Genomic DNA, 12,422 nt, shown 5'->3' on the forward strand with positions numbered 1-12,422 from the left:
TCAGATATGAAGATAAACCAATTTCCAAATTAAGATTGCATCAAAGTAGTGCAAAACATCCTCTTGGTCGCTGAGTATGAGAGGATGAAGAATTTCTTCCTAGGACCTGTTAGAGGTTGATTCTTTGTTTTAAGATGGTAGATTTAATCAGTTACAATGAATTATTGGAATATCATATGGTATATGTTTTCACATTAAGATTTTAATGTTGAAAATACTTGGAAAGGGGTGTGTTTTGTGAAATAATTTGGTAGTTTTCGACAGATTCGGGAAAGACTTAATAGTATTTAGGAAGAGTGTTGTGAAATTCAGGACGGTCATCTTTAAAAAAAAACAAAAGGGGTAGGATTACACACACCTAGAAGACTCGAACCCGTGCCATCATTTCATTTAAGAGTTTGAGAATAACCAGTAAGCCAAAGCATATAATTTGAATATTGGTTAACAACTTCTAAATATATATATAGAAATGTATTCTGAGTTCAGGAGAGATTGAATAGTATTTATGAAGGATTTTGTGAAATTCAGGATGGCAATCCAAAAAAAAATGGTGTAGGATTACACGCACCTAGAAGACTCGAACCCGTGACATCAATTCATTTATGAGTGTGAGAGTGACCTGTAAGACAAAGTCTATTATTCGGTTACTATCCTGAATTCAGGAAAGACTTAACAGTATTTATGAAGGGTTTTATGAAATTCAGGATGGTCATCCTAAAAAAATGAGTAGGATTACACGCACCGAAAAGACTCGAACTCGTGACATCATTTCAATTATGAGTGTGAAAGTAACCATTAAGCCAAAGCCTATTATTCGGGTATTGGTTGACAACTTTAATATAAAACTTAAGCAATTATCTTGAAATTCAGGATGACCTTGGTTAACATCATGAGTTATCTTGAAATTCAGGATGACTTTATAAAGCTTAAACAATTCCATGTGCACCAAAATTACCAAGTTTATCTTGAAACTGAATAACCAGCTGAGTTATATCAGCTTCCATAATATCACAAAATAAAACAACCCGACCCCTTTTTTTTTAATAATTAAAAACAATATATAATTAAGCATCCCATACTACTTAATTAACCAACCCAAACCACAACTCAACATTAAACCAGCAATAACATTAAGCACAGCGGAAACATACCAATAATACAAAACCAACAAATCATCAATACAATAACATTCATTCTATCCGGCAACCTACCATAACACTAACCTTCCAACAACATAACCAACAAATCCAATAACACACAAACGAGACCCTAGATCATCCTCCTCCTCATCGCCATGATTCCACGATCACACTTTTGCCTTTACCTGCACACCACAAACAACAATTGAGATGCGTAAGTATTATCATAAATACTTAGTGAGGCCGTCCTCCCATCTACTAGGTTATACACACAAGCATATGAGACCCTCATGTTTAAGCAAAACAAACAACACACAACAATACATCAAACCAGGAAAACAAGTCTCGGCTGAGACCAGTGTCGACCGATGCCTCATGGTGTCGATCGATACTACAAACAATGGTGTCGACCGATGCTAAACAGTGTCGACCGATGCCTCTTCTGCAGACACGATCTGCGCGAACACGAACGTCGAACTCCCCTTCCAAATCATCTCGAATCCGTCTCAAACTCACCCAATTACCTCGGAGATCACTGGGAATCACAAAAGCAATGAACCCAAGCAACAAAACAACACAAACAGCAAAGAAAATTCCCAAACAAGAGAGATCTCATGCTTAGATCAACCATGGTCAAGCACTCACCTTATCAACTGATTATAACAACCAATACAACCAGTTGAGATCCTCCTAACGTCTGACACAGCCCAGAAACGCCCTACAACAAGTCACACAACCAAAAACGACTTATAGCAACACTAGACAGAAACATCAGAAAAGAACAGTCTCAAAGACGAAACCCTAAAATAAAAACCAACCGTTAACTATCAAATCGCTCCGGTGAAAAGCTACCCCTAGACGTCACGAAGCTTCCCACAAAATTTCAGCACAATCAGGCACCACACAAGACCACGATCTCAGTTACAATCTCCGATGGTCCCAACTCGCGTCTGAAAAAACGTGTCTCACAAAACTGCCAATAACTCATCGAGTTTAAATCCAAATCTACTTCTGTAAAAAGGCGAATGACGATGAAAGACTTGGGAATAGACCTACCAAATTTCATTACCTTTGAGAACGATTTGATACGCCGAAACTATTTCCTCCCAAACCCTAACGATTCTGCTCTTTCTCCTTTAATCTCCTTCACACCACAATAGGCTCTCTCCCCTCTCTCTATCTCTGCAAACGGCGACCAGACACCCTAAAACCCTTAATTTTTTGCTTCTCCACTTATATACTCGGTTTAGTTAACTAAACGAAACCAACCAAACCAAAAATCGCGAATTAAAACAAACCCGACGAACCCATAAATAGTGGTGTCGATCGATGCCACAAGGGTGTCATTCGACACTCCTACCAAAAACGCATAATCCGGTTCGCGGATGTTACAATTCTCTCCCACCAATAAGGATTCGTCCTCGAATCCCGCAACACCATCCATCCGTCAAGGACCTCCATGCCACCGTCAACACAGCCCGCACGTCCTCCGACCGGACTAAATACCGTCAGCCAAGGTTTCCCGTGCAACTGTTGCGACAGCCCACACACCTCCGACTGAACCATGAGGTCTCCCTCTAGTCAATATACTCACATCCTAGACATTATTTGCTCACAACTCAGTGCTTCCCCCATCCGTGGTCGCAACCAACGAATCATGCCGGCTCGCTATCAGGCTAACCACCTTAAGCTATGGCATCCAGGAAGTCACTCACACTCCCCCGCTCTCAGGTTGTAACCTTCGAGTCATACCGGCTCACTGTCAGGCCATAGCCTACAGCTACGGTATCTAGGGAGTCTCACACGCCCACTCCCCCCGCTCTCGGGTCGCAACCCTCGAGACATACCGGCTCACTGCCGAGCCGCGGCTCACAGCTATGGTATCCAGGGAGTCTCATAATCCCGCTCTTGGGTCGTCACCCTAACGCGCGCTCTCGGATCGTCATCCGAAGCAAACATACCACTCCCACTCTCTGGCCACAAAGTCCATCGAGCTATCGGTATCACATGAGTTGGGCCCACACAATCCTGAGCAAACAAGTCTGATGTCATCGAGTATCTCCCGACTAGATCTACCTTAACTCTTTCCATTTCTGGAAACTTCTATTTTTAGAAACTTTCCTCTTTTAGCAGTGCGCCTTCACGAAAACTCATATCCTGAACACCACCATGACCACCACCCGGTCACCCTGGAACACCCTACCCTCAAGGTATTTTCCATACACTTTCCAAAAATAATAAAGCTCTAACTCCTATAAAACTTTCCATTTATAGCAACCTTCTATTTATGGAAACTTTCCATTTATAGAACTTCCGAGCTATTTCCTTTCCACATGACACACGAGTCAAAAAAATCCAAACAAACTCCATTTGCAATACATCCACTTACACAAGTCACCGCCAACGGTATTTCCCGATACCGGCGTGATCCACCACTTTCCAACAACTTTTCAATAGCCAATTGCACCTCCCGCACTGAAGCTCAAAACACTACACAACTTACAACACAAAATCACTTACCATGGAATCTCATTGAAGGCTCGAAGAGGATGATACTAGGACTCCATACCACAAACAAATTGACTAACTATGCATAATTAATTTCTTCACACAACATCATGCATCAATCAACAGGAAAATAATTCCACCAATTAGATTCTTAAACCGCTCTAACTCATTCACTTAACCATCCTAGAACCGTAAGGGCTCTGATACCAAAATGAAACAACCCGACCCCTTTTTTTAATAATTAAAAACAATATATAATTAAGCATCCCATACTACTTAATTAACCAACCCAAACCACAACTCAACATTAAACCAGCAATAACATTAAGCACAGCGGAAACATATCAATAATACAAAACCAACAAATCATCAATACAATAACATTCCTAACCATTCTATCCGGCAACCTACCATAACACTAACCAAGGTTCCAACAACATAACCAACAAATCCAATAACACACAAACGAGACCCTAGATCATCCTCCTCCGCATCGCCATGATTCCACGATCACACTTTTGCCTTTACCTGCACACCACAAACAACAATTGAGATGCATAAGTATTATCATAAATACTTAGTGAGGCCGTCCTCCCATCTACTAGGTTATACACACAAGCATATGAGACCCTCATGTTTAAGCAAAACAAACAACACACAACAATACATCAAACCAGGAAAACAAGTCTCGGCTGAGACCAGTGTCGACCGATGCCTCACGGTGTCGATCGATTCTACAAACAATGGTGTCGACCGATGCTAAACAGTGTCGACCGATGCCTCTTCTGCAGACACGATCTGCGCGAACACGAACGTCGAACTCCCCTTCCAAATCATCTCGAATCCGTCTCAAACTCACCCAATTACCTCGGAGATCACTGGGAATCACAAAAGCAACAAACCCAAGCAACAAAACAACACAAACAGCAAAGAAAACACCCAAACAAGAGAGATCTCATGCTTAGATCAACCATGGTCAAGCACTCACCTTATCAACTGATTATAACAACCAATACAACCAGTTGAGACCCTCCTAACGTCTGAAACAGCCCAGAAACGCCCTACAACAAGCCACACAACCAAAAACGACTTATAGCAAAACTGGACAGAAACATCAGAAAAGAACAGTCTCAAAGACGAAACCCTAAAATAAAAACCAACCGTTAACTATCAAATCGCTCCGGTGAAAAGCTACCCCTAGACGTCACGAAGCTTGCCACAAAATTTCAGCACAACAGGCACCACACGAGACCACGATCTCAGTTACAATCTCCGATGGTCCCAACTCGCGTCTGAGAAAACGTGTCTCACGAAACTGCCAATAACTCATCGAGTTTAAATCCAAATCTACTTCTGTAAAAAGGCGAATGACGATGAAAGACTTGGGAATAAACCTACCAAATTTCATTATCTTTGAGAACGATTTGATACGCCGAAACTATTTCCTCCCAAACCCTAACGATTCTGCTCTTTCTCCTTTAATCTCCTTCACACCACAATAGGCTCTCTCCCCTCTCTCTATCTCTGCAAACGGCGACCAGACACTCTAAAACCCTTAATTTTTTGCTTCTCCACTTATATACTCGGTTTAGTTAACTAAACGAAACCAACCAAACCAAAAATCGCGAATTAAAACAAACCCGACGAACCCAGAAATAGTGGTGTCGATCGATGTCACAAGGGTGTCGATCGACACTCCTACCAAAAACGCATAATCCGGTTCGCGGATGTTACACAAACAACTTTGAGCACAAAATTAGGAAGGACATTATAATGTTTAGGAGAACATAAAATCAAATCATTACCACTGATTAAAATGGAGCAATATATGATACATTAAGGCAAAATATAGATTAAGAGATTAAAAGCTTCAAATTATGAAGGATTACATAATGTTTTGGAAGACGTTCTTGATATTTAGAAAAGTCTTCCTAACTTTGTTATTTAAACCTGAGAACTTATGGTTATCGAGTATATAAGTGATCATCTTCGTCTGTTGTATCTACCAACAACGTTCCCTTGAATTTTGCTCTTTAATAAGAAAGGTACCATCAACATCAATCATTCTTCTCATCATTGAATGTAATGCTTAGTTTCTTCCCATCATGTGCACTTCTCCACCAGATCCACCTACAATTCTGTAAATTACAACATCCATGTCAAGCTGCTAAATATAAAGCACGAATCATGAAATTTCAGAGCTAGAATAAACTTAAAACAACATTAAAAGTCATAAATTGGAGGTGAGGTAGAATATAAAATGCAAGTCCAACAAGAACAAGCTTCCATTTTTTGGCAAAAGAGATGTTTATAATGTTTCTTACGAGTAAATTTGTCTCTGTAGCTCCACATAGACACATAAAAATCAAGACAAATACGATTAAATAGGTAATTTCAAATCGGATCAAACAATTTGATTCACCTTAATCGATATGAATACACCAACCTTTGTGAATCCAATACCCATCGAATCATGAAAAATCGCCTAATTCCTCTCTGATTGAGGAGTTATGGTTTCATAATCTCCCAATTTCAAACCCAATGATTCGCTAGCTTGAAGAGAAAGAAGAAAAAAAAAAATATAAAAAGCAAATAACATTTTTGTTGAGATACGATTAGAATTGAGATTGAATTGATTCAATTAACAAAGCAATCATGATGTCAGATGAAGATAGATGAAGACAATGCTAGAGAATGACACTGTCAAAGGAAGACGGAGATGATGATGCTGGAGGAAGAAGGGGACGACGTCGTAGCTAGACGGAGTTGCCAGATCTCGCCGAAAACAATGTCGTTCTCCAACGATGGAGATGGAATGATCGATAAACCTAAAAGCTTTGTTCAATTTGTGTTTATTTTACAAGGGTAGAACTGTCTTTCTAATTAATAGTTAATGGTATTAATGGAAAAATAAGGAATGTATGGTATATTATGAAGAAAAACTAATTTGATGGTATTTTAGGGTATTTCTCTTAATTAAAGGAGCGACTCGATTTGATGGGCCTTAACATTAAATCAAAAGAACTTTAAATTTAGAAAAATCAATTCAAATTTATCTATTTCGTTCATATCTAACTCTCACCTAAACACACAATTATAGGTTAGTTAGTCTAAGCTGAAACTTTATTATATAATAAGTAAATAAGAGAAACCTAGCTGGATATACAAATATTTATAGTATGAAGTTTCGAAATCCGTGCCATATATTATGGAGTAAATTAATATTAACCGGGGCAACATTAAGTAATTATTTCATACTATATACTAAATTCTGAAAAAAAAAATAAACAAAACATCATGTTGCAAAATCGAATAAATTTTGGAGAAGAGACCAAAATGATATCGAAATCAAATTCCTCCTTTCACGCATTTGCATATTCTAGACATTTTATAAAAAAAAGTAGTGCGGGTGTGTTTATATCTACATACTAGATTATGACTTGCGGTATACCGCGATATAAGTTTTACATAATTTTATTTGTTAATATACTATTTTAATACTAATTTTGCTAATGTACTCTTCTGTTAATTTAGTGATTTAGTATATAATTTGTGGTATACCGCACAAAAAATTTTTTTTGATACAATTTTAATTAAATCAATTTGATTCAACATATTTAATATTTGTGTTTTTAAAATAGTAAAATAAATATTTAACCCGTATTGAAGTATCATATTAATGATATTTTATTTTTTAGTATTATCAATTCAATCATGTAATGTTTTATAACCCGTCATGTAATATAACTTGTTTATGTTATTTTGAAAATTTAATATGTTTAAATATTCATAATTTTAAACTTTTTATTAAGTTTAGATATATCAGTTATAAATTATAGGTTTTTAAAATTCTATAATTTACTATATACAGTAAATTTACTATATATGTATGTTGAACACACATTTTTATATTAATTTAGTAATATATGTTTGTTTTAGAAAATTCAAATCACAATATATGCAGGAAAAACACATATTTTTATTAAATTTATGTATTATATGAAGATTCACTACATTTAGATTTCAAAATCAAAAAGAGATGATTGGGGAATAAATGTTTTTAATATGCAATAAATCTTCTAAATATCTATATAATTATAGAACATTATTTATATGGATATTTAAAATATTTTAATTGTTTGGTTATCAGGATAGTAGGGAGAGTTAACTAAACTTGTTTGGATATAAACATATGCATTAAATGACATTTAATGGTAAAAAGTGCTGTAAAAATACTAGTATATAGATGTACATTTATTGCAATACCTTCTTTGCTTTTTATATTTTCATATTTGAAAGATTAAAAATTATTTTATTATATAAAGTTTGGTTCTCAAAGTTAGTAACTCATCATACTGTGACACGTGTTAGTTTTAACGATCAAAGATTAAAGTTAAAAACTCACCAGATCATGACATGTGTCAGTTTTAACGATTAAATATCCAAGTTAGTAACTCATCATATCGTGACACGTGTCAATTTTAACGATCATAAATCACATATCAAAGTTATTAACTCATTAGATTGTAACACATGTCAATTTTAACGATCACAAATCACAGTTTTCAACCACTCAATTTTATTCAAACACAATCTTATTATATAAAATTGGGCTTTTAAAGTTAGCCATTAACAGGATCATGACACGTGTCAAGTATACTGATGAGATGTTGACACGTGTCAAAAAATTATTATTTTACAAAACAACTAATTAAGAAAATAACATTAAATCTACATAAAATTTACATGTTTATATCTTTAAAAGAAATCTAAATCAAAAAGGAAAATAACAAAATTAATCTATTTTCCATTGTACGCTAATTATATTATACATTTTTTCTCAATTAGATTTTGACATGTATAAACAAAACTAAAACTATTTTTTTTTAAGAGGAGGCAAAGCCGCAAAGAATACTAAATTTTGTTTACAGCTAAATCTTATCCTCTAATATTAATTGGGAAGTACAAATATGAAACTAACTTTAAAATGTGTAAAAAAAAATACATTCAATTGTCATTAGAAAAATTTGATTAAGATTAATTAATTAAATAAATAAATTTAATTAATAAAAATGAAAATTGGAGACACATAAAATAAAATAAATTGTAGAAACGTAAAAAAAAAAAATCTATTAAAATCAAAACTAATTCATACTTAAAAACAAATTAACAGCTAAAATTTTAAAAATCTAATCGAATAAAATCTATATAACCACAAATTTTATCAAAAAACTTTTTCAGCACGGGTTTAAAGTTTTATCAAAAATCTAACCCAATAAAATATATAACAGTTCCATTTAACGGCTTAGATATTAAAATTAATAAATAAAAGATAAAAGAAATAGATATAGTATCTTATCTATTTTAAAAAGTTATATTTTTCTTTTAGCCACCGTTCTTTAGAAAAAATAAAACTAAGTTGAGATTTAAATATATTCAATGCTTGAAGGTGCTTATAACAAACAAGAAAGAAAAGCCACAGAAAAAAACAATGAATGTTGTTTTCAAAGAGGTTTTTAATAACATTGAATAACTATATTTAGTTACTCCTTTTACATGTCAGTTATATTTTTTTACTTACTTCACAACTATAGCAAGAATTGCGTTTAATTGACAAAAGTTTAAACAAATTTATTCATTACATGCAAATGTTTTATTGACAGGTTTTCAATAAACATTTTTAAGATACAAAAAATTTAATATAAGCAAACCGAATTTTTAATCACAAACCAATATAAATAACATAATAACAAAATAAATTATTACAATTTTTCATTAAAAAAAAGCTCAGTCCGTGGTTTTCTGCGGGTTAGTACCTAGTTCTAAAGTGATTTTCGTAGATGAAAACTATTAGCATATTTTTTTAGAGAGTAAAATAATCATATCATTTGCACATTTGATTGGTAGATAAAAACATTTAAACATCCTACAATTCTTGTCAAAAACTTAGATATATTTGTATTTAAGTTTCTCAACTAAATACCATGGGATTCATGCAGCTTGGTTAACTCTTTAATCTATATGTACATTTTTGGAGACATTTATGAAATAAATCCTGAAGTTCATACTTATTTACAAGCATGTCATTGACATTAAATATTTTTAATTTATAATATTAAATAAAAATTACAAACAAGATTTTGCACAATCGAGATTTCCTAAAGTTAGAGATTTTGAAGATATTAATACTCTCTTTAAAATCTCTAACTCCACCATTTTTAGAAACAACTTACCCATAATAATTGTTGATCTTCTTTCTAATTAAACGATTTATAGAAATAAACTAATGACAAAACCAATATTTATGTAAATTATTCTCAGTTATTTCTATGTAAATTAACATATCTTAAAAAATTTTAAAAATAGTAATTTTTAATATCACTAAATAGAAAAGGATATTTAAAACCGATGTCATTTTTTTAATTTAGAATAATTTTTTAAAATATTAATTTAAAAATTAAATAGTTATCATATCTTATTACAATAATAAGATTCCAAATTTTTTTATTAATAACGAATTTAAGATAATTTTTATATTTAGTATATTCAATAATTTAAATTCAATAACTTTTATATTGTAAACTAAAAAATAATAAAACATTACATTTTGGACTATATACATTTGAAATCAACGGTTTGATATTGTTCCTATATTCTAAAAAAGTAAACATAAAACACAGTTATCTATATATTTCTGGACTATGTAAGGGTAGTACATTTAAAATATTAATAACTTACTTATATAGTTAATCTATTGTACAAATTACAATTTGTCTTTTTTTTTAAAAATATATAGTCCCGCGGTACACCGCATGTAAATATCTAGTGGTTATAATTAAGATAGACAACTTTTCTTCCTGCTAACTATTCAATTTCTTTAATATATCTCTAGAATTTAATTTTCAATAAGAATTTCATTTAATTTCCTTCTTCTTTTCTTTCTATATTTTCCTCAACCAACATTCTATCATTGATTTAACTATCTTTCATTCAATAGTAAACAAAACTCAATCTTTTATATATATAAAATTTATTTCTCTAAGGACACACTTTCATGAATTTTTCTACAACATTAACCAAATTCCCAGTCACTGCTGCAACTCTTCAAATTGTTGAAAAAATTCTAACGCCTAAACCATATGTTAATGTCTTCATGGTTTACCAAAGAGGACAATGCAAATCTTTGGTTTTACTCTCGATACCTTTTTATATTTTTGTGATGCATCTACTTACTTAAATAATATATTAACATGTTCTAAGCCTCTCTAGATTTCTTATATAAATATTGGAATTGTTTGTGATGTGAAAAAAAAAAAGAAAAAATATGGAAGATGTTTCAGATTACTCTTTAATTTTAAATATATTTACTTTTAATTTGGGTTGATATGTGCCTATGTGGCACTCTCTCCACTAGAGTTGGTCTACTTTTTGTATAGACTAGGTTGGTATCCGCGCTACGCTGTGGGATTTGTTTTTTATTTTATTTTTATCATATTTTTCTATTTTGTTTTTCTCGATTTCATAATTTAATATATGTTATTTGGAATCAATTCATATAAGGTTTGATAATTTCAATAGTAATTTATTATTATTATTATTTACATCATCATATGATACTTAAATTTTTTATTTCATAAATTTAGTTTATGAAAATATTTTAAATTTTATTACCAAATAAGTTGAGAGATTACAAACCATTAGTTCTTGATTTGTTTCTCACTCACAAACCTTCTAGAATAGTAATACAGATTATTCTTTGAAGTTTACATTGTAAATGTTTTTGATGGATCTCCTAGAGTACTTTAGGTTTAGGCACTTCAAACTTTCTCCTAAATCTCACATAATTTATCTCTTACAACAAATACAACATATTTGTACTTGTTCTTATCTTACCCTAACACCTAAACTAAACAAACCCATTTAATCACTTGACAAGCTTACGATCAAGTTGGAAGCTTATCATTCACTTGACAAGCTTATGATTAAGCTCTTCAAGCACAATCTTAAAGAAAAATAGAAAAATAAATCAAATTTACTCATTGTCACGTGTAAAAAATATGACTAACAGCGAGATACTATTTTGAATATTTTTTTAGTATAAATATAATTTTTAAACATATATCTTTTTTTTTTTAAATTGACTTTTTTTTTCATTTCATAGAATATACTATGCCTTTACACACACACTAGGACCGGACCCGCGTTACAGCGCGGGGGAATGTTCACAAATACAAAAATTTGTAACGGCTTGGTATATGTTATATCTTATTTCACGATCAATAGAATATATATTTTTGTAATGAGTTTGGACATTGGATAAAATAATAGAAGGAAAAATAGAATAAATGATAATACACTGGGGTTTGATAAAATAAAATAAAAAGAGATAAAATTTTAACATTATCATGAATTTAGATAAAATAAAATAATGAATAAATTATATTAATTTTTTAAAATAGATACAGGAAAATATTGTGTAAGTAATTAAGTTTGATTCAAAAAAAAAAGATTATATAAACATAAAATATTTTTGGAAATTTTCTACATGTTCTGACCCGTTGCAAATTACATACATGTTCTGACATTAGAATATACGTAAGAACCCACAATACATAAAAAAAATAATCTCTAGATTCCTTACCAATGATATCTACAAAAACACATATTAATTTAGGAACATAATAAATGGATTCTTGCAAAAAAAAATACATATAAACTTACATATAAACTAATGAAAACGAATATGATAAATAACAAAAATAAAAATATAAGCTT

The sequence above is a fragment of the Camelina sativa genome, chromosome 2, assembly GCF_030686135.1.
Source record: "Camelina sativa cultivar CO46 ecotype springtype chromosome 2, ASM3068613v1".
NCBI classification, from domain to species: Eukaryota; Viridiplantae; Streptophyta; class Magnoliopsida; order Brassicales; family Brassicaceae; genus Camelina; species Camelina sativa.